Here is a 22,135-nt window from a genome sequence, read left to right on the forward strand (position 1 = left end):
TAATTTCTCCTCTTCATCTACGAATACTCTGTTTGCTTCATTGTAGATTGCTGAAAGTGCCAATATAGTTCCATTGTTTAGTTCGATATTCTGATGAGTTGTCTCGTCCTAAATGACCTTCAGGTTTCTTTTGGCCTATTTGTTGTTTTTTTTTTGCCTTTTCAATTGTGGTTCCCTCGTTTTTCAACTTGGGGCATTGGTCCTTTTCATGCCCTTCCATGTTATAATTGCAACATCATACTCTTTTTCTTCTATCCTTTTCTTCTTATGCTTAAGGTATCGTTTTAAATCTTTCCTATTCAATCCACTGCGAACTCCTTTGGAGATGAGGATCATCATTTTCTATCTTTTTACTTTCTAGCCAGAGCTAGGTAGTGATGTTTATGGGTTTGTTCTTTTCCTACATCTGGATCTCTAGATGTTCTAATTCGGAAAATAATAAATCTAAACTACTTACATTTTAGGTCTCTCACAATGAAATAGATATTGGCTACCGAGATCTAATACTGTCTTCGGTAGGAATTGAGGGAGGTCCAAATGAGATCCATATTTGAAAGTTGTTCATCAATAGTTGTTAGTTCATGAACCAATTGTTTGTACCTAGCATGCATTTTCGCAATCTGCTCTGCCTTCAACATAGCAAATGAGCTGAGTTTCGTGTGCATCAAATCTCTTCGAGACAATAGTTCATGAACCTATTGTTTATGTCCCCTCGGGATTGTCTAGTAGCTAGTACATGAGGCGTTGTCATCATAAGGTCTGAGGTTCGAATCTCAGCATAGCTGAGGTAAATACCTCCTTTATGTGCTAGTCACTATTCCAAAGCCTAGTAGCCGCCCGTGATTTACCTCCTCCATGTTTGCCCTGAGACGAGTTGACGAAGGCGTTGGGGGTAAGCGCATTCGCCTTTTTTTGCCATCATGAACAAATTGTTTATACCATGCTAGCATGCATTTTTGCAATCTGCTCTGCCTTCAACATAGCAAATGAGTTGAGATTTGATCGCATCAAATCTCTTTGCGACAATTTTTATTGGATATTGGTTCTTAAAGCCTAATACGGTTTTGTACGAAAAAATCGAGATGCCATAAATCGATGAAAGTCAGAATTGACTTCTAAATCGAAATATACATTTCACGTAGATGAATCTAGACTATTAATTTGCTCAAAATTGATTAATTACGGGTGAATGAGAAATTAATTGTTTAAAGTTAAGTCCAAAATAGTATTAAGGAAGTAGTTGGAGAATAGTCCCACATCTGAAAATTCCAAGAGTGATTGCTTCCTTATAAGTATTTATGTGTTAATGGAGTTAACACGAAATGCACAGGTGCTCTCTTCCCATGGGCGAGTAAGGAGTTCGTACATGCACAATAGGCACTTTGTTGGTGCACGCACTGGTGATCTAGTGATGGATCATAAGTGACACAATCTGTAGTCTTGATCACGAAGAGTCATAATCTGACCATTGACGACTAGACCTAATCTGAAGCATCAAATTGAACGAGTTAATCTAGTGGTTGAGATTAAAAGATGAATATGAAAACTCAGATTAAGGGTTATTTGAAAGGATACAACCAAATCAATTCATTCATCCCATCTTCTACATTTATTTTTTTCATAGTCCAAAAAGCCTATGAGAAGGTTCGTCGGTCTCGAAATTTGAAGTGCTACTATTTCAAGATAACGTCGTTATATCTTGGGAAATGAATTGCTGCTATCCGTAATGACCAATAGCAGAGTAATGTCGTTTTACGGAGATAATATTGAACACTAGCCTCGATGATATCGGCGGCAATCCCCAGCTGTGCCGACAGTCATAAAGCGACTACAAGCATGAGCTCATTCAAGACCTAACAATTTTGCCGTTATTGACCCTTCATAGATTGCGATTATTTGCTCCCACTGTTCTGTGTCAATTGTATGTCTTTGATCTTGCTCATCTCTTGTTCAAGTAAAGCTTGTTCTAGTACTGACTTCACTTTTGTATTAGTCACCATCTCATCCTTTTCTTCTTTGTCAACCTAGAAAGAGGAATTAAATAATTATTTTCATCTCAGGGAAAATTATATATACCCTTCTTTTATGGCTATAGCCTTTTGATTTGAGTTTGAAGAAGAGTGACATCTTGCACTACTAGTGTTGTAGATAGAGCTGATACCACTTTTATCTACACGATTAGTGTTCTACAGAAAATACGAGTAGCAAAGCAATGTAAAAAAAAAAAAATAAAGAACAACAAACCAAAAAGACACTGACTTTACGTGGATCATGATTCTCTATAATCGTTATATCCACGACTTATAATCATTATGCTAGAAATGTTAATGGAATAAAGAGGTGGAGAAAAAAAGACTATTATATATGAGTTTTTCGACATTAGTAGTTTTTTAACTTCATTATTAGTTTAGATTATGGCACATGTATTAATGTTGTGAATATATGCATGAGGAGAGTCTTTCTTTTATGCGTGGATGCGTAGGAGGTATAAATCTAGGACCCGGATTTGTACTGAACCAAGTTGACTCATGGGCGAGCATGACTTGTGCGCGTCGAATGTCTGACTGGTTGAGGCAAAATTTGCCTAAGTGAATAAACTAATATTTTACCTTCTGAATCTCTTTTTGCTATCTGTCCAAGAGTGTAACGGAAATATTAAACCTATTAATGGTGATTCTGTAACATCTCAACAATAATAGGTGACGTTAAATCCATTAATGACGATTCTATAATGTCTCAACAATAATAACTGACATTAAATCTATTAATAGCAATTCCGTAATGTCGATAAAATGACTGACATTAATGATTTTGTAATGTCTTGACAATAATGGTCGACATTAAACCCGGAATTGAATGGTCATAACTCAATCATTCATTGCAGCCAGGGGTGAGGCTTCCTATACAAGGAGGCTAAATCTTGAGCAAAGAAAGAAGAAAAAACAATAGCAAAAGAATTTCTCCACCTTGTTTCCCTTATTCTTTACTATCAACCGTGCATCCGCTCTGCTAAACTACTCGTGATAGCACTCGGATGTATTCTATGTTCGCCATGAACAACCAGTATTTGCTTGTGTGCGTGGTTCTTCCGTTGTATCATGAGAAATAGACGACTCAAAAGAATCTCGAAGCACAGTCAGTGGTGGGCCAAATCTATTTTGAGGAAACTACTTGAAAGCATGCCTCGACATCTTCTGATCAACAACTCCGTCTTTCGACTCAGCAACTCGGCTTCTCGACTCCTCTAGGCATCTCCTAACTCGGTGACTCGGCTTCCTGACTTCGCTCAGCATCTCATGACTCAGGGTCCATTTGGGAGTCTATACTTGACAGTCTGCAGTTGGGAGTCTTCACTTTACACTCGAACTAGGCAATCGACAGCAATCTTCCAGACAACCTAGTAGTTTTGCCTGACTTTCAAGGTTGACAGCATGAGATTATCTACTCAAGCCATTTCAACAAATAAGTTGAAATTAATTTTGTATAATTTTAATTTAATTAAACTTCCCCTCTATCTCAACAGATTGTCCAACCCATTATATCCACTATCTTTTCTCATCTTTAGTCCAAGCATTGGAGTTAGAAAAATCTCTTATAGAATAAAAAATTACTAGAAAGAAAACTACAATAAGAGTAAAACAATGACGGCTTAGTGGAAGCAAAGTATGAGTGTGTTTTGCACTTGATTAATGATGTATCTAGCAACCTTTTGAGCCCCTTTTATAACTTTCACTTTGAATCTTGACGTTTGTTAATATGATAACCATTAGTGGACTGATCATTGGTCATCAATTGACTAGTCCATTGGATCTTATCTGAATTATGTCATTGAAAGTTTCATATTCGACTACATTCGTATCAAACGTTGTAACATTAGTCGATTAGTCTTACTATCAGTCAACTGATTAGTATTTAGTTGATTGTGATAATCAACTCAAGAACCTTTTATTCTCTTCCAGTGAACCTCAATTTACTATATCAATCAACTGAAAAATATTTAGGTAAATATTAAAAGGGTGCTCTCCAGATTTATTAAATCTTCATATATATGGACACCTTTTTCTAAAAAAAAAGTCAAAAAGATGCTCTATTTTACGAAAATACTTTTACTTTTAATGTTTTTAATGTTTCTGTAGCAATTACGATTAACTATTATACTGTGTAATAATTACTTGGTAATTATTACAATATGAAAAATTAACTATTTTATTTTAATCAAAATTTCTATATATAAAGTACTACTAGATCAAAATATTTTTTATCAACTTGGTCAAAATTACTTAAATTTTATCAAAATCATTTTAAGTTGATCAAGACTACTTTAAAGCAATTGTAACTATTACACAGTTGTAGAAACTACAAGTAACTATTACATAGTTATAATTAAACTTTAAATCCTAAATACTATTACATCAAAATGCTCTGTATAAATTGGTCAAAATTATTTAAATTTTATCAAAATTTATTTAAATTAATTTAACAATAGTTGTAGAAACTACTAAATAGTCATTACACTGTTATAAGTAAATTTTAAATCTTAAACTCTTAAACTCTAAATTTTAAATCTTGAACATTATTATATTAAAATACTCTTTACCAATTTACTCATAATTATTTAAATTTCATCAAAATCATTTTAAATTTGTCACAATCACTTTAAAATACTTGTAAAAGTTACTAAATAATTGCTACATAGTTGTAGAAACTACTAAGTAGCTGCTATAATATTACAATAATATTGCATTAGTTGTTGCATGTTGTAGCATATAGTATAGCCGCTATACAATAGTGTTGAAAGTAAAGGTATTCTCAGAAAGTGAGATGCCCTTTTGATTTTCTTTTTAAGGAACATCATTATGATGATTTGATAAATCTATGGCTCCCTTTTGATTTTTTTTTCCAAAATATTTTATTTGTTTTCAAACAAATCTCAATCAATCAATTGACCAATCAACTAAAAAATTCTCTATTCAATTTGTCAAAAATTGAATTGCATCAACACATTAGACAAAAATATGTGGATGATTTTGTATCCGATTCGGCAAATAAGATATTTTTTAAATAAGTTTATGTTTGTGGAGTAGAAATTCGATATTCAAACTAAGTTACAATATGTAAATTGATCCAACTATTTGACAATCCTATGAGTATTGATATATAAAAAAAAACAGGGTGAATAAATTTTCTATTTTGAGTTCTAAAATTGATCATGTTGACTTACAATATAAAAACTTACTCAAGTAGCAAGCCCAGCATAAAGTATAGACCATTAAAGTCTATGCTGGCTCCAATTTATTAAGGCTCATTAATTTTAATATTTTAAATTTATTTGTATTCAATTTTTTAAAAGAAAACGTTCAATTTGGGGCAATAATTTTTAACATTTTAAATTTATTTTTATTCAACATTTTTTTATAAAACATTCTGTTTTTAGGGGGTGAGAATTTAGTTAATTTGGTTAATTTGATATTTTAGTATAAAACATTCCGTTTTGTATAAATTCTTTTTATTGTTATTTGAAATAAATTTAATTAATTCACTGTTAATCGAAATAACCGATTCAGTTAATTCGGTTTTAGTAAAATTTTGATTTAATTCGGTTAATTTATAGATCGAATTAATCGAATATTCATCCCGGTTTTAATATTAAATTATTTTTATTTCATTTGTCATAGATTTTTTGTAATTATTATTGTTAATTATATGCTATAAGACCTAATGAACTCTTTATTTTCATCATGTAACTTTTCCCTCTCCGTCAATTCTCCACGTCCTTTTCCTTCCTCATCAACGATTCCACACTGATCATACTTTTCTCTTCACTCGTTAGTTATACTCTTAGATGACGCCCTTCTCCTCTCCCACAAGTAATCTTTCTTCCTCGTTCTTTCTTGTTCTTTCTCAATAAAAATATGAATTAGAGTTTTTTTTATAATATAACGTAAAGTAGAATGCTAGTCTTTGTAAACACAAATTATTATTTTTCCCTTTTCAATTTTTGTGAAGTCTTTACCTACACTGATGGCTTTGATTGTGTTGTTTTTTAGTGCTCTTTTGTCTTATTTTCTTTTACTGCAGCTATCTATGTCAATTTGACTCCCCTCCTACTGGGTTCTCACAATAGCACGTCTTTCTTCATTAATCATTCTTATACTTTCTAAGAGAGTGAAGTGTGTTGTACTGCAAATTGTTGTGTGCAAGGTATTAAGAATGAATAAGAACGATAAACGCTTGCCTCAGCATGCTATGGTTGTCTATTTTATGTACCTCCATTCCTTGACTTTCGTGGTTGACAAGCAATCATTTTTTTTAGGCTTGTTTTAATGATATAAATATTTGTTTGATGGGATTGGAAATTCTAAATTTTTATTAATCACAATATTTAATTTAGCATGATTCATAACACAATTTGATACTTATTAATTGGTTTTTAATGCTCGATAATAATCTCTTATATAGTTTTTTTCAGTTGGACGAATTTCAAGTCCGGTGAATTTTTGATGTTACAAGGAATCTAATAATATCTTTCATTATTTATTTCAACGTCTTTAGAGGTGTTATAATGTCATACAAATTTTCATCTATATAGAATATGCTCTCGGCCTCTTGAAAATCAAGCCCAATATATGAGTTTGATCTGAATTAGGCTAGGTCCCACTACAAGAAAAAAGGTTTATTAGGACTTTTTTTTTATGACACTTATCTATAAGTGTCATAATAGACACTTTATAATGACACTTATCAAAAAACAAAAATAATTAAAAAAATAAATATTAAATTAGACCCTATTTACTGACATTTTTAATAAATATCGTTATTAATCAATTAATAATTCTTCTCACTTAGCTTAAAACCCTTATTCATCGCAATCCCCTGCGCCGGCCGAACTTCTTTCTCATGCACACCGCTTCGATCATTCTCCCCTTCTCCTTCATCGTGCGAACTTCTTTCTCACACCGCACACGGCCTCTTCGATCTCCTCTTCTCCTTCACCGAACTTCTTTCTCATGCCGCACACAGCTAGCCTCTTCGATCTCCTCTTCTCCTTCAATCTCCTCTTCTCTTGTTTGTTGTCTAACATAACAAACCACTTCAAGTTTCGCACACTGCCTCATCTCCTTTGATCTTCTCTTTTCCCAACGCCGCACCTCTTTCTCACGGCACACACAGTTCTATTTTTCGCTAGCCGCGACATTTATTTCTCACGCGGCAAGTTCGCTGCCTTTTCCAGCAACGCGCCGAAGCCGTCTTTTATTCTCTCTCTGGTTTGTACGTCTAAATTCTTTCTTGTTTCTCCCTCTTTTCTAACAATTAGGGTAAGAGTTTTATGTTTTTAATATCTTATTTCTTTTTTGTTTTGTCTTTCTTAATATTACATTTATGTGGATAAATATGTCGTCAACAAAATTGTTTAGAGGGAATTAATCATAGGTCTACCAGATTTGAGGTCTAAACTCAATGAAACATAGGTATTAATGTGGGTCAATGTAGTCCTATTGGATGATTCGGTGGATCCAATGGATATCTCAATTCACAGCAAGGAAAGGCAAGCTGGATAACTAATACTGCTTCATTACTTTGGCATGCCCATTTCTACCACATTAACCATTCTACTCTTAATGTTTTCCACACCTTGAACAATTTTCATTTTGTTGCATCCTAGGTGTGTCTACTTTTATTAATACTGTCAAGAATCGTTAAAAGTTATATTGCCTTTCTTAATTATATGTTGAAAACTCTAATACCTTGTATAAGCTAACTAATAAGATGAACATAGTTTCATTTGAGAAATTTTAAATGATTCTAATCAAGTTTATGCTTATACCATTAACTAGCAAAATATCACTTTAATAATGTCCTTGAGTAATATCAGTGATAAAGTTTGGTTAATTACAATGTTTTAATTATGATTTTTTTTGTTGTGATAATTATATTAGGAAATGTAATATATTGGTTCTTCAATTTTACTTCACCGTGAATTTTGTCTATTGATCATCACGGGATATAATATTCCCTAACAATATACCTTTCTTTATAAAATATTTCCAGAGCACATTTAAAATAAAGATTATACTATCTAGACATTCATTTCACTTGCTTTACCTCTATCATAATAATTTGTTTTTCAATTTATCATAATGTTAAACTTATGTGAATAAGTATTTTTGTAGAATCATTATGGATAAGAGTTGGATTATTTTACCGAGACAAACTGAGGAGTATAGAAATGGAGTTGAGAGTTTCTTACATTTTACATTTTCTACTGCTAACATAAATGGAATGATTTTATGCCCTTGTGTACGGTGTAAGATTGGTATATTTGTTTCAAGAGAGGTTGCTTACGATCGTTTGACGGTTGATGGATTTATCAACGGTTATACTCACTGGGTAGCTCATGGAGAGATAACATATAGTGCATCTACAAGCTCTACTTTTGTTCCATCTCGAAAGGATGCATATGATATGCAAGGATTAGTTTATGAGGCATTTGGAATCCCAGAGCATAATGATAGTATTATTAACATATCAGAATTTGAAAATGATAAGGAGATTCCAACTAGAGAAGCAGAGAAATTCTATAAATTAATTGATGATTCACAAAAAGAATTATATCCATGTTGTAAGAAATTCTCAAAACTTGCATTTATTATTCGTTTGCTTCACTTGAAGTGTCTAGGGAAAATGACCAACAAGATTTTTGTTATGCTTTTAAATTTGTTAAGCGAAGCATTTCCAAATGCAATGGATGATTTGCCTAAGTCGTACTATAAAGCAGAAAAATTGATGAAGTAATTAGGACTTGGTTACGAAAAGTTTGATGCTTGTCCTAATGATTGCACTTTGTTTTGGAGGTTGGATAAAGACATAATTCAATGCAAAATATGTAGTGAGCTTATATGGGAAACATCTGAAAATGATCCTACTGGTGAGAAGAGAAAAATCACACGTAAGGTTTTATGGTATTTTCCAATAAAGTCTAGATTACAATGTTTGTTCATGTCATCCAAAACAGCATCCCATATGAGATGACATTCTAAATCTCGTACAAAGCATGGTTACATGCGACATCCGACTGACTCTCCATCTTGGCAAACATTTGACCATAAGCACCCAGAATTTACAAAGGATCCTAGGAACATAAGGCTTGCTTTAGCATCAGATGGATTTAATCCATTCAAAAATATGAGTGTGACACATAGTACGTGACCAGTTATTTTAATGCCATATAATCTTCCACCATGGATGTGTATGAAGCAATCATACTTTATGTTGTCACTATTGAAACCTAGCCCATCCGCTCCAGGAAATAACATCGACATCTACTTGCAACCTCTTATTGCATATTTGAAGGATTTATGGGAGATAGGAGTTCAAACATATGATGCATCAACTAAACAGAATTTTCAATTGCATGTTGCATTACTATGGACAATAAGTGATTTCCCCGAATATGCAAACTTATCTGGATGGAGTACTAAAGGTAAACTTGCATGCCCGGTGTGTCATCAATTTACACATTCATAATGGTTAAAACATGGTGGAAAATATTGTTATATGGGTCATCGGAGGTTTTTAAATAGTGATCATGTATTTCAAAAAAATGCTCAATTTTTTGATGGCACAGAAGAGCATGGAAGACCACCACCTATACTATCACGTCTGGGGTTTGAATCTCGGCAAAGACGAGGTAAATGTCTCCCTTATGTGCTAGTCACTATTCCAAAGGCTAGTAGCTGCCCGTGATTTACCTCCTTCGTGTTGGCCCTGGGACGGGTTGGCGAGGGCACTGGGACCGAGCATATTCGCCTTTTGCCACCAAGAGACATGGTGATAAATGAGTTGAAAATTTTGAAATTTACTTTTGGGAAAACAGTTAATGATAATTCAGCTCTGTCATTCAATTGGAAAAAAATGAGTATCTTTTTTGATTTACCATATTGGAAAGATAATGTAATACGTCATAATCTTGACCTTATGTATATTGAAAAGAATGTATGTGAATCTATTTGTGGGACATCGCTTAATATAGAAGGAAAATCGAAAGATAATCTCAAATCACAATTTGATTTGCAAGAAATGAGGATAAGATCATCACTTCATCCTATTGAGAAAGGATCAAATAAAGTTTATTTACCTCCCGTATCTTTTTCAACGGGGAAAAAAGAGAAGGATATATTTTTCAAGGTCTTAAAAAAAAAATCAAAGTTCCAGATGGCTATGCATCCAATATATCATAATGTGTTCAAATGAAACTGGCAAAATTAAGTGGTCTAAAAAGTCATGACCATCACATCTTGATGCAGCAATTATTGCCAGTAGCACTATGCAAAACCTTATCTAAATCTGTTTGGATTCCTTTGATTATATTAAGCAGATATTTTCAAGAGTTATGTTGTAAAGTAATTTCTCCTACAGATTTGGTTCGTTTAAAGAGAGATATTGCAGTGACCCTATGTGAATTGGAAAAGATTTTTCCTCCATCATTTTTTAACATAATGGTTCATCTAACCAGTCATTTGGCAACTGAAGTACAACTTGCTGGGCCAGTTCACTATCGTTGAATGTATCCAATTGAAAGATATTATTCAAATCTTATTGATATTTTTTTTTAAAAAAAAATTGTTAGATAAATAATACAAACTGTTGTGTTTTCACACAAGGTACCTGGGAACATTAAAGTCTTATGTTTGAAATAGAAGTAGACTAGAAGGATCTATTGCTGAAGAGTATTTAGCTAAGGAATGTTTGACATTCTGCTCTTTATATTTAGCAAATTATGTAGTGACAAGATTTAATCAATCATCAAGAAATGATAATATAAATATTAACTCTACATTTGCATTAGATGTGTTCAACTACTCAGGTTATGGACTTGGAAAGGTCATTGCAACTAAGAAGGCACATCAATATGTATTATTCAATTGTCATCATGTCCAATCTTATATAGAGTATGTTTTTTTTATATAAATCATGTGTTTAAATATATAACTATTTAGGTAATCTTTATTTACAAATTTATTATTCTTTTTGTAGTGAACATCGAAGAATTCTGAATCAAAGTCATTCTCGTATTCCACCATACCAAATTGAGCATTTACATAGTGAAACGTTTTCCTCATGGTTTGCCAGTCATGTAAGTTGTGTTGTAATAGTCATTAAAACTATATGTTATAATTATTTTCAAATATGATTGATTAAGTACTTTTTGTATGATAGATTGAAGATACAAATCTTCCAGTAGATGATCCAGTATCAAATGATTTGAGATTAATTGCCAGAGGCCCGGATGGCATTGGCATACGATATAAAAAATATATTTCAAATGGATTTAGGTTTCATACAAAGGAAGTGGAACGTAAGAGAAAAACTAAAAATTGTGGTGTAACTGTTAGGGCAACTACTTCAAGTTATTCAAGTATAAGAGATCGTAATCCAATATTAAGTGAACTTGATTACTATGGGATTTTACAAAATGTGATTGAGTTAAACTATGGAGGAGGTCGAAAAGTTGTGTTATTTGAGTGTGAGTGGGTCTCCAAAGGCAAACGGCTAAAATTGGATGAGGATGGTTTTGTGTAGCAAATTTAAAAATGTTAGGCGTCATAACGAGCCTTATATTTTAGCATCTCAGGCTATGCAAGTATTTTATGTGGAAGATCCAATTGATTGTGATTGGCATGTTATTATCACCACTAATGCACGGGCAAAGCATAATATGCAGTCTATGACAGATATTGATACATATCTTCAAAGTAATATTCGTAATTCTAAAGACTACAATGAACATGAAGAAGTGATTTGGATTCGTGATGAAGTTATAGGAGTGGAAATTGATACTGATTTGTGATGAAAATTTATCTGGTTCATGCATTTATGTTTATTTAATTACCATTGTAATAACAGTATAATATGGATTTTTATATGATGATTGAATGATATATGGTGTTATGCACTTCTTTTTCATGTTTAACTTTTGTGCACAGATAGTGATGATGTACTTCGTAATACTAATAGGAAAAAAAAGGTCCTACATTTATATTTAATATTAGAAGGTTTATGATTCTGTATTATCTATAATTTCTAACTAACTATTATTTGTAGTAGGAATGACTCCTAAGCGTCGAACTAATAGGAAATCTCACTTTAAACTTCAAACTGAGATTGATATGCAACCATAAGCTATGTGTACAAATCACACAGATCAACATTCAATTGAACAAGGTATTATCTAAAATTATGCATATAAAATTCTTATTTGCATTTTTTTACTTGAATCAATACTTTTATATATGGTGAAAATATGCAAGGTACATTGAATAACCAAAGAGATACAGCTTCAAATCAATTTCATGTTGATGTACAAGATCATATCTCACATGTTGAAAATAATTCTTTAGATCCAGACCAACATGATGATATGAATGAAAAATCTAATGAAGGTAACATATATGAAAATTATAATAATTTACTTTATTATTTATATTCTATCTTAAATATCTTTTTTTAACTTTTGTGCACAGATAGTGATGATCTACTTCGTAATTCTAATAGGAAAAAAAGAGGTCCTACATTTATATTTGATATTAGAAGGTTTATGATTTTGTATTATCTATAATTTCTAACTAACTATTATTTGTAGTAGGAATGACTCCTAAGCATCGAACTAATAAGAAATCTCGCTTTAAACTTCAAACTGAGATTGATATGTAACCATAAGCTATGTATACAAATCACACAGATCGACATTCAATTGAACAAGGTATTATCTAAAATTATGCATATAAAATTCTTATTTGCATTTTTTTACTTGAATCAATACTTTTATATATGGTGAAAATATGCAAGGTACCTTGAATAACCAAATAGATACAGTTTCAAATCAATTCCATGTTGATGTACAAGATCATATCTCACATGTTGAAAATAATTCTTTAGATCCTGACCAACATGATGATATGAATGAAAAATCTAACGAAGGTAATATATATGAAAATTATAATAATTTATTTTATTATTTATATTCTATCTTAAATATCTTTTTTTTTAACTTTTATGCATAGATAGTGATGATCTACTTCGTAATACTAATAGGAAAAAAAGAGGTCCTACATTTATATTTGATATTAGAAGATTTATGATTCTATATTATCTATAATTTGTAACTAACTATTATTTGTATTAGGAATGACTCCTAAGCGTCGAACTAATAGGAAATCTCGTTTTAAACTTCAAACTGAGATTGATATGCAACCATCAGCTATGTGTACAAATCACATAGATCGACATTCAATTGAACAAGGTATTATCTAAAATTATGCATATAAAATTCTTATTTGCATTTTTTTACTTGAATCAATACTTTTATATATGGTGAAAATATGCAAGCTACCTTGAATAACCCAAAGAGATGCAGCTTCAAATCAATTCCTTGTTGATGTAAAAGATCATATCCCACATGTTGAAAATAATTCTTTAGTTCCAGACCAAAATGATGATATGAACGAAAAATCTAATGAAGGTAACATATATGAAAATTATAATAATTTATTTTATTATTTGTATTCTGTCTTAAATATCTTTTTTAATTTTTGTGCACAGATAGTGATGACGTACTTCGTAATACTAATAGGAAAAAAAGAGGTCCTACATTTATGAAAGAAATTTGGGGTCGACCTAGCACATTACCACGCATTGAGATTACATGTGATGATATGGGGCGTCCTATAGGAACAAAAAGAAATAAATTTATTGATTTCTTGGAGTCTTTGGCAAGCATTATTGTCCAATCGATGTGGAAAATTAGCATAAAATTCCAACGGAAAAAAAGAAAGACTTGTTAAATGTTATAAAGGTAACTAAAACACTTTGCATTATTTTAGTGTTTAAGACTTTTAATTTATGAAATGATAATTTATCTAAATATTTTTGATAGGAAAAGTATGATCTTCCTCTGGGGACAGAAAATTGGACACTACGCTCAATAGCAAAAAAAATGGAGAAACTGGAAGTCAGAATTTAAAAAAAAAATACTATAATCCTGAATTATCAATTCAAGTCCTTTTAGAACAGAGAGATGAAAGAGCTCATGTTGAACAGTATATGAGACTAATTACCTTTTGGAATAAAGAAAAATCAAAGGTAAACAATATTTTTTTTATTTAGAATATAATTTGATTCTAATCGTATGTAGATTTTTATTTTGAGTAACATGTGTGTATTTCAATATATTAGGAAATGTGCGAAAAAAATAAAGTTGCCAGAAAGCACAAGATAATGCATTAAACCACTGGAAAGACATCTTTTGCTCAAGTGCAACACAAATTGGTAATTCTTCTTATTCATATTATAATTCTATACGAGTTTTAGTATCCCCAAACTTTCTAAATGGTAGAGTTTGCCTTTTGCACATTAACCTCAAGAAAATTTTGAATTTTATTGATTGAGTAGAGTTTATTGTTGTCGGCGATATATTATGTAGTACATGAATTACAACAACTGAGTTAGGTATGGTGGATCTTAAAATGCTTTAGAGAATTTACCATTGGGATCCATGAAGAGGCTTCTCCTGGTGCAGTGATGAGATCAGGAGGTACTGGATTGAGTAGAGTGTAGTAAAAATGTGGCAAAAATGTAGCAAAAATGTGACAGAGGGTAGCAAAAAAGCAACCAAAGGAAGTGATGCAGGTTTTTAATAAGAAGCAGATAAGGGAAGATTGAGCAGTCAAAGGGTAGAGGGGAATCATAAGACTGATTTTGCAGCTGTTGGTAGAGGGGAATCATAAGACTGATTTCGTAGGTTTTCAAAGCTTTAACTGTATCTGTTCACAAAGGACTTGGTTTAAAAACTTTCTTGTGTCCGATGGTGCAGCTTGTGTTCGATGGTGCAGCAGCTGTTGGTTGTCTCTGCCACCTAGTGATAGTGCTATGTTCTTTTTGAGACTGAAAGCAGATAAAGGAACAAGCATGCCAAGTACAGGCGCAGGGATGAAGTCTGATCTCTCTTCACTGACTCTGGATGCCCCTACTGATGTTGCTGCCTCCTGCCCGCTGTTGTTCCTCTTTTGATTTTTTTTTTTTGTTGCTGCTTCTCCCATTTGACTTCAAGTTTAATGTTGCTGCTGCTCCCACCGATTACGTTAAGATAATATAATATTTTTGTTCAAGTTTGATGCTCTTTGGAAAACATGCTTCTGTTGATTAGCTTTATTAGCTTCTGTTGATTAGTTTTATTGAAGTAACTGAAGGTGGAAAACATGCTTATTAGATTGTGATAAACTTGAATATTTGCAGGAAAAAGAAAAGGGACACCCTCCAGCACGAGTTGAATTATTCGAGGCTTGCTTTACTCATGCCAATGGTGTTAGAGTGTATACTAAAAGCCTAGCTTTTGGTATAAATATTTATCTAGAAATAAGAATCACATTGGTCAAATGTCTATATTTATGATAAATGTAGTTGTTCAATTAATTTATATTGTAGATAACATGGTGTGTGGTGTCACACACAGAGGATCATGTTATCAGTACCTTATAAATTATAAACAGTAGCTCACGACCATAATGGAAAGGAACAAACCATTGGAAGGTCGTAGTGTAATTAGGTATTAGTTTATCTTAACTATATAATTACACTAGTACACTTAGAGTGTATTGAGTAGGACCATTTGAGGTCGTTCCTTTTGTACTGACTTTATGAAGGAACAAAGACCTCAGTTATTATGGAAGTGTGTGCTCTTAATCCTAATATAATAACAAGCACATATATTTGATATTTATTTCTTTAATTTATCAATGGGTGAGATTTAGTTCGATAAATCAATAAGCCCGATAAGTTGGGAAATGATATCACTTATAGTGTGTGTTGTTGATTATAGAAGGAACCGTGTCCTAGTGATCTAGGTTGAGAATGTCCCCAAGAGGAGCTCATAAGGATTGTCATGTTAAACCCTGCGGTGGACTTAGTCCGACGACGATGAAGTTGAGTGGTACTACTCTTGGAGCTAGATATTAATTAAGTGAGTTGTCAGTAACTTACTTAATTAGTGGACATTTGTTATCTTAAACACAGGGAGACTAACACACTCATAATAAGAAGGAGCCCAAAATGTAATTTGGGATTGGTGCGGTAGTTCAATAATAGTTCTTTAGTGGAATGAATTATTATTGATGAAATTAAGTTGTGTGTTCGGGGCGAACACGGGATGCTTAATTTCATCGGGAGACTAAAACCAATTCCTCCTCTCGGTCCCTATCGTAGCCTCTAGTATATAGAGATTTATACCCATCGCATACCCACCTTCTTACCCATCCAATGGGGCCGGCCAAGCTAGCTTGGAACCCAAGCTAGGGCCGGCCAAGACCAAGTGGATGAGCCATGTAGGTGGCCGGCCAAAGCTTGGGTCCCAAGCTTAGGTGGCCGGCCACTAGAATATTTAAAAGGATTTTTATTAAAATTATTTCTTATGTGGATATCATGATTTTAAAAGAGAGTTTAAAAATTAAAAATTTCCTTTTATAGCTTTCTACAAAAGATTAAGAGAAGAGATTAATCTCTTTCCTTATTTGTAGTTTAAAAGGATGGTTTTAATTTTTGGTAAAAACTTTCCTTATTTGTAAATCATCTACATGTTTAAAAGAGAGTTTAAAATTTGAAATCTTTCCTTATTTGTTAATTAAAGGAGGATTTTAAATTTTAAGAAACTTTCCTTTTTAACCATGTTCATGATTTAAAAGAAAGTTTAAAAATTAATAATTCTCTTTTATTAGTTTCTACAAAAGATTGAGAAAAGATTTGATATCTTTCCTTATTTGTAGATTAAAAGATATTTTAATTTTTAGAGATAACTTTCTTTTTATCCACATGTTTAAAAGAAAGATTTTAATTTATTAAATTTCCTTTTTATAAACTAATCATGAAGGGATTAAATTATTGGAGAAATTTTATAAATTTTTGGAGACAAATTAGGAAGTTTTAATTAATTAAAACTCTCCTTGTTTGTAGCTTTGGTGTGGCCGGCCAAATAAAATTGAGAAAGAAAATTGTTTTTAATTAAATAATTTTCCCTTTTCAATGGAAAAAGAATTAAGGAAATTTTTATTAAATTTTCCTTATTCGCCAGGATCAAGGATTATAAAAGAGGGGGTAGAGGAGGCTTCAAAGCGAACGACTCTATTCTATTTTTCTCCCTTTTTTTCCCCTTGGTGGTGTGGCCGGCCCTATTTCTCTCCTCTCCTCTTGTTGGCCGAAACTTACCTCTTGGTGGAGCTTTTGTTAGTGGCCGGATCAAGGAAGGAGAAGAAGGAGAGAAAACAAGCCTCGTTTCTAGCATCCCTTGGAGCATGGTGGTGGTGGCCGAACCTCTTCATCCTAGAAGATGTTTTGATGGCCGAAACTTGCAAGGAAGAAGAAGGTGATTGGTGGTTTCTCATCTCGGAAGATCGTTGCCCACACAACGTCCGAGGTTAGAAGAGGAATACGGTAGAAGATCAAGAGGTTTTTCTAAAAGGTATAACTAGTATTTTTCTTTCCGCATCATACTAGTTATTTTTGGAAATAATACTAAATACAAGAGGCATACGATTCTAGAGTTTCGAATTTGTTTTCGATATAGTGTTCTTTTGTTTTTATTTCCCTTGTGATTTGATTGTTCTTTTCGGTTAACCTAAAGTTATTTTAGGAAATTAAATATTATCTTTCCATAAAAGGTTTTGTCTAGTCGGTGGTGGTTGCTCCCATATCCAAGAAGGCCATGTGTCTCGCCACGTCAGTACTGAGAACCAATTATGGAAATTAATATTTAATGGAATTAATAACTTAAGGAGATTTGGGTCGAACGTGTTAAGTTCCACAGGAGATCCAAGTCAAAACCTAAAAGAACAAATAGATTAAGTTTTGGATCAAACGTGTTAAGTTCCGCAGGCGATCCAAAATTTAATTTAAAAGAACACATGGTAGCTAGGAAAAGGTTCAGACCTTTGTACAAAATTTTTGTACAGTGGAACCTCTAGATTTTCCGAGTAGCAACCAACAATTGGTATCAGTGCTAGAGTTTTGCCTCTATGTATTTGGTATTAGTTTAATTATGCACATGTCATACATAATTTAGGCAGGATAATAGTAGGATGTGCTAACTTTGTGGATGCAGGATCCAACTATTATGGCTTATAGTTATTATGTGTGTGATTGGACCCTTGGACATGTCAAGGGCATTTTATTATGTGTGCATGATTGTATTATAAAATACAGCAGGAGCTGTATTTAGTTTTATTAGGATTTTATTTTTAATCTAGATACATGTACATTCCTTTTATGGAATATAGGATCAAAAATGTAAAATTCTATTTATGTCGCGGATCGAATCTTGCAAAGCGTGGAACCTTCTGAGGACCAGAGGCGCAGCGGAACTAGGAGCAAGATGGATGCGACAGCTAGACCCGGTGGCGGTGGCCAAATATGGCAGCAGCTTGGGATGACAACACACGGAGGACAACTAGAGATAAAAGCCATAATAGTTGAAAATTAGATTTTCTATTTATTGCTTTTATATTGTGCTGTGTGTGCATGTTGGTTTACATATTTAGTAGGCTAGCATAGTTAAAATTCCTCATTTATAAATAACTAAGTGGGAGAGGAATTTTTAAGTAAATCCCATGGTCTCCATTACTGGTTTGTAAGTGATGCAAACAAGCTTGCGCGTTGGCTCTGAGTGCCTTCCTCCATAACGGATGAGCTTGTTTGTGGATCACTAGAACAGACTTCCATTTTTGGATGACTATAGGAAGTTAATTAAGAGCGTGTGATATTCCCCAACGGAAGGGGCATAATCTTATTAATGGACTTAGTGTCAAGTAATGGTATACACTTAGACACATTTAATAGTATCCTCCCCATCGAAGTCACTGCTATTATTTGTGTGACCAAATGATACCAACTATTAATTTTATTTGTCAAAAAGTTAGGTTGACAAGATAATAAAGTTAATGGGTTAAAACTCTCCTTTTACAAATGTTGAATTTGTATACGTCCACACTAACGTGGCATGCAAAATTCACGGTGTTTGAGGTGTTGGTGAATTTAAATAATATTGTTTGAGGAATCAATATTTTTTAAAATTCAAAAGTTTTTGACCAAATATTTGATCAAAGACAGATCAACTATTAATTTTATTCGTCATAAAGTAAAGTTGACAAGATAATAAAATTAATGGATAAAATCTCCTCTTTGATTTTGTATGCGTCTACACTAACATGGCATATAAAATTCATGGGGATTTTTAAGGAGTTGATCTTGACCAAATATTTTTTGTGATTCTTAGGATTTAAATATTTGTCAATCCCCTAGTAGTCATACTATAGAAAAGACTTAGTAGTCCCAATTGTAATGATTGGAAATAGGACTTGGACATTAAGGTAGACTGTCTTCTAAGAACTAAGAACAATTTAGGTGTATTTTATTCATTAGTTGAAACATGTCTAGTGGTGTTATCTACCAGAACCTGGAGTGTAGATACAAGATGCCATTAATCATGTCTGCAATTCATTGCAGGGTTCCAAGAAACCCGACAACGAAATGAAAGGTAAATCACCATCCACATGGGCACTACTGTAAAAATGGTAGCTGTTGCAGTGGGAGATGTTTATCTTTTGATAAGAATAAAACATGGATTTTTGAGTAATTGTCTTTACGCACTAAGTTTAGAAAGAACTAGTTTTTCAGTTTCTAAACTATTCAAAGAACTTGATATTCTGCCTCTTTTAATAACAAAGTTGTTATTAAGAAAAAGAGGGAAGTTATCTGTTCTGGTACGTTGGTTGGCAATTTATAAATCCAATAACTCTCACGATGCAACAAATGGAAATTAGTAACACATCTTCTAACTTTAAGAGAAAGTAACCTTCGGAAATGAACCAATTATATCTTTGGCATCTAAGGCTAGGTTATATTAACTTGAGTATGATTCATTGGTAGCTGATGAACTTTTGAGTTCATTAGTAGTGGAAATCTTTCCAACCTGCGAGTCTTACTTGGAAGAAAAAATAACCAAGAAGCTTTCAAGTCTAAGGGGTATGGAGTCAAAGATATGTTAAAATTGGTTCATTCTGATTTGTGTGATCCTATGACTATCCAAACAAGAGGTAGTATTGAATATTTCGTCTATTTTATAGACAACTATTCAAGATACAAATAAATTTACTTAATATACCGCAAGACTAAGTACTTTGATTAGTTCAAAGAGTACTAGGCTGATGTGGAGAAACGATAAAGTAAAAAGACACTATGGTGAGATCATAGTGGCAAGTACCTCTTGGGAGAATTTAGGAGTCACTTATCAGAAGTAGGGATTCAATCCAAACTAACTGCACCTGGTACACCTCTACAGAATGGTGTAGTAGAAAGAAGGTATAGGACTCTTATGGAAATAAGTAGATTGATGATGAGTTATTTTACCAAATTCATTTTAAGGATATACTCTGGAAACGGAAGTGAACATAGTACCTTCCAAAGTCAGAACTCTCTACTCATATAGAATTGCTGAATAGGCGTAAACCTATTTTGAAGCATATTCGGATTTGGGTAGTCCAGCACATATGCTGAAGAGAGACAATGTTAAGTTGGACAGGAATTCACTTGTTTGTGGGTTATCCTAGAGAAATGAAAGTAGGTTTATAGCCTTAAAAATCAGAAGGTCATTGTTAGCATCAATGACCGATTTTTAGAAAAAGACTATGTAATAAACCGTGTGCCCATAAGAAAATTTGTTCTTAAGGAAATAATAAAAGACATGTCTAATCTAGTACCAATTGTACAAGATGAGATACCACAAGGAAACTGCAACACGTATCACAAATGATACATAATTACAGAAAGTGTCTTGTCGTAGTGGGAGGGTTGTTAGGCAACCTAAAAAGATTCATGTTTTGGGAGAGTTTTTGGACTCGATCCCTGGAGGACATGAACCTGATCTCCGGACATATGACGAAGCACTCCAAGATAAAGATGCAATATCTTGGCAAAGAGTAATGAATAACAGAATTAGAATATATGTATTCTAATAAAATCTGGAAGCTTGTAGAATCACCAAATGGTGTAAAAGCCGTTGGGTGTAAAAAGGTCTATAATAGGGAAAGAGGGATAGACAGGAAGGTAGTAACTTTCAAAGCAAGGCTTGATGAAAAAGGAAACTTTTTCACTGGTAGTCATGCTTAACTCTATCCGGATTCTTTTATCTATTTGGAAAGTGGATGTCAAGACAGCATTCCTTAATGGAAGTTTTGAAGAAAGCATCTATATAAAGCAACCAGAAGGGTTCATTGCAAAGGGCTAAGAGCATCTTGTGTGCAAGCTCAATCAGTCTATGGACTGAGGTAAAGCTTCAAGGTCTTAGAACATCCGGTTTATCAAAGTCTATGAATTTAGTAACCGGATAAGTCTTGTGTATACAAAAGGTGTGATGGAAGTGTGGTGGTATTTCTTGTACTATACGTAGATAACATTTTTGGTAGTTGGAAACAATATCAAAATGTTGTCAGAAGTAAGGGTATGATTGTCCAAATAATTCGATATAAAGGACTTGGGAGAATGTATATATTCTTGAGATCAAAGTAATAAGTGATCGCAAGAAAAGAATATTTTACTTATCCCAAGCTTCATATATCAGAAAAATCCTTGCTCGTTTTAAGCATGCAAAACTCCAAGAAAGGTTTCTTAACTTTTTAGGATGGAGTAACTTTATCTAAAGATATGTCTCTGTAGACATCAAAGGAGATGAAGAAAATAAAGGCAGTTCTTTATGCTTCGGCTGTCGGAAGCCTAATGTTTGCTATGCATGAGATCAGAAATCTGTTTTGCCAAGGGCATAGTTAGCAGATATCAAAGTAACCCTGGACAAGGACAGTGGATTGCAGTAAAGCATATATTGAAGTACCTTAGAGGCACTAGAGAATATATGCTAGCTTACAAGGCAGTTAATTTGGTCCTTGTGGGTTGCATGGATTTTGACTTCCAATCGGATAGGGACAATAATAAGTCAACCTCGGGGTTTTGTGTTTACTTTAGGAGATAAAGTCATAACTATGGAAGAGTGATAAGCATAGGTGTTTTTCTGGACTCCACCATAGAAGTTTAGTATATGGCA

This window comes from Zingiber officinale, chromosome 8A, assembly GCF_018446385.1.
Source record: "Zingiber officinale cultivar Zhangliang chromosome 8A, Zo_v1.1, whole genome shotgun sequence".
Classification (NCBI taxonomy): Eukaryota; Viridiplantae; Streptophyta; class Magnoliopsida; order Zingiberales; family Zingiberaceae; genus Zingiber; species Zingiber officinale.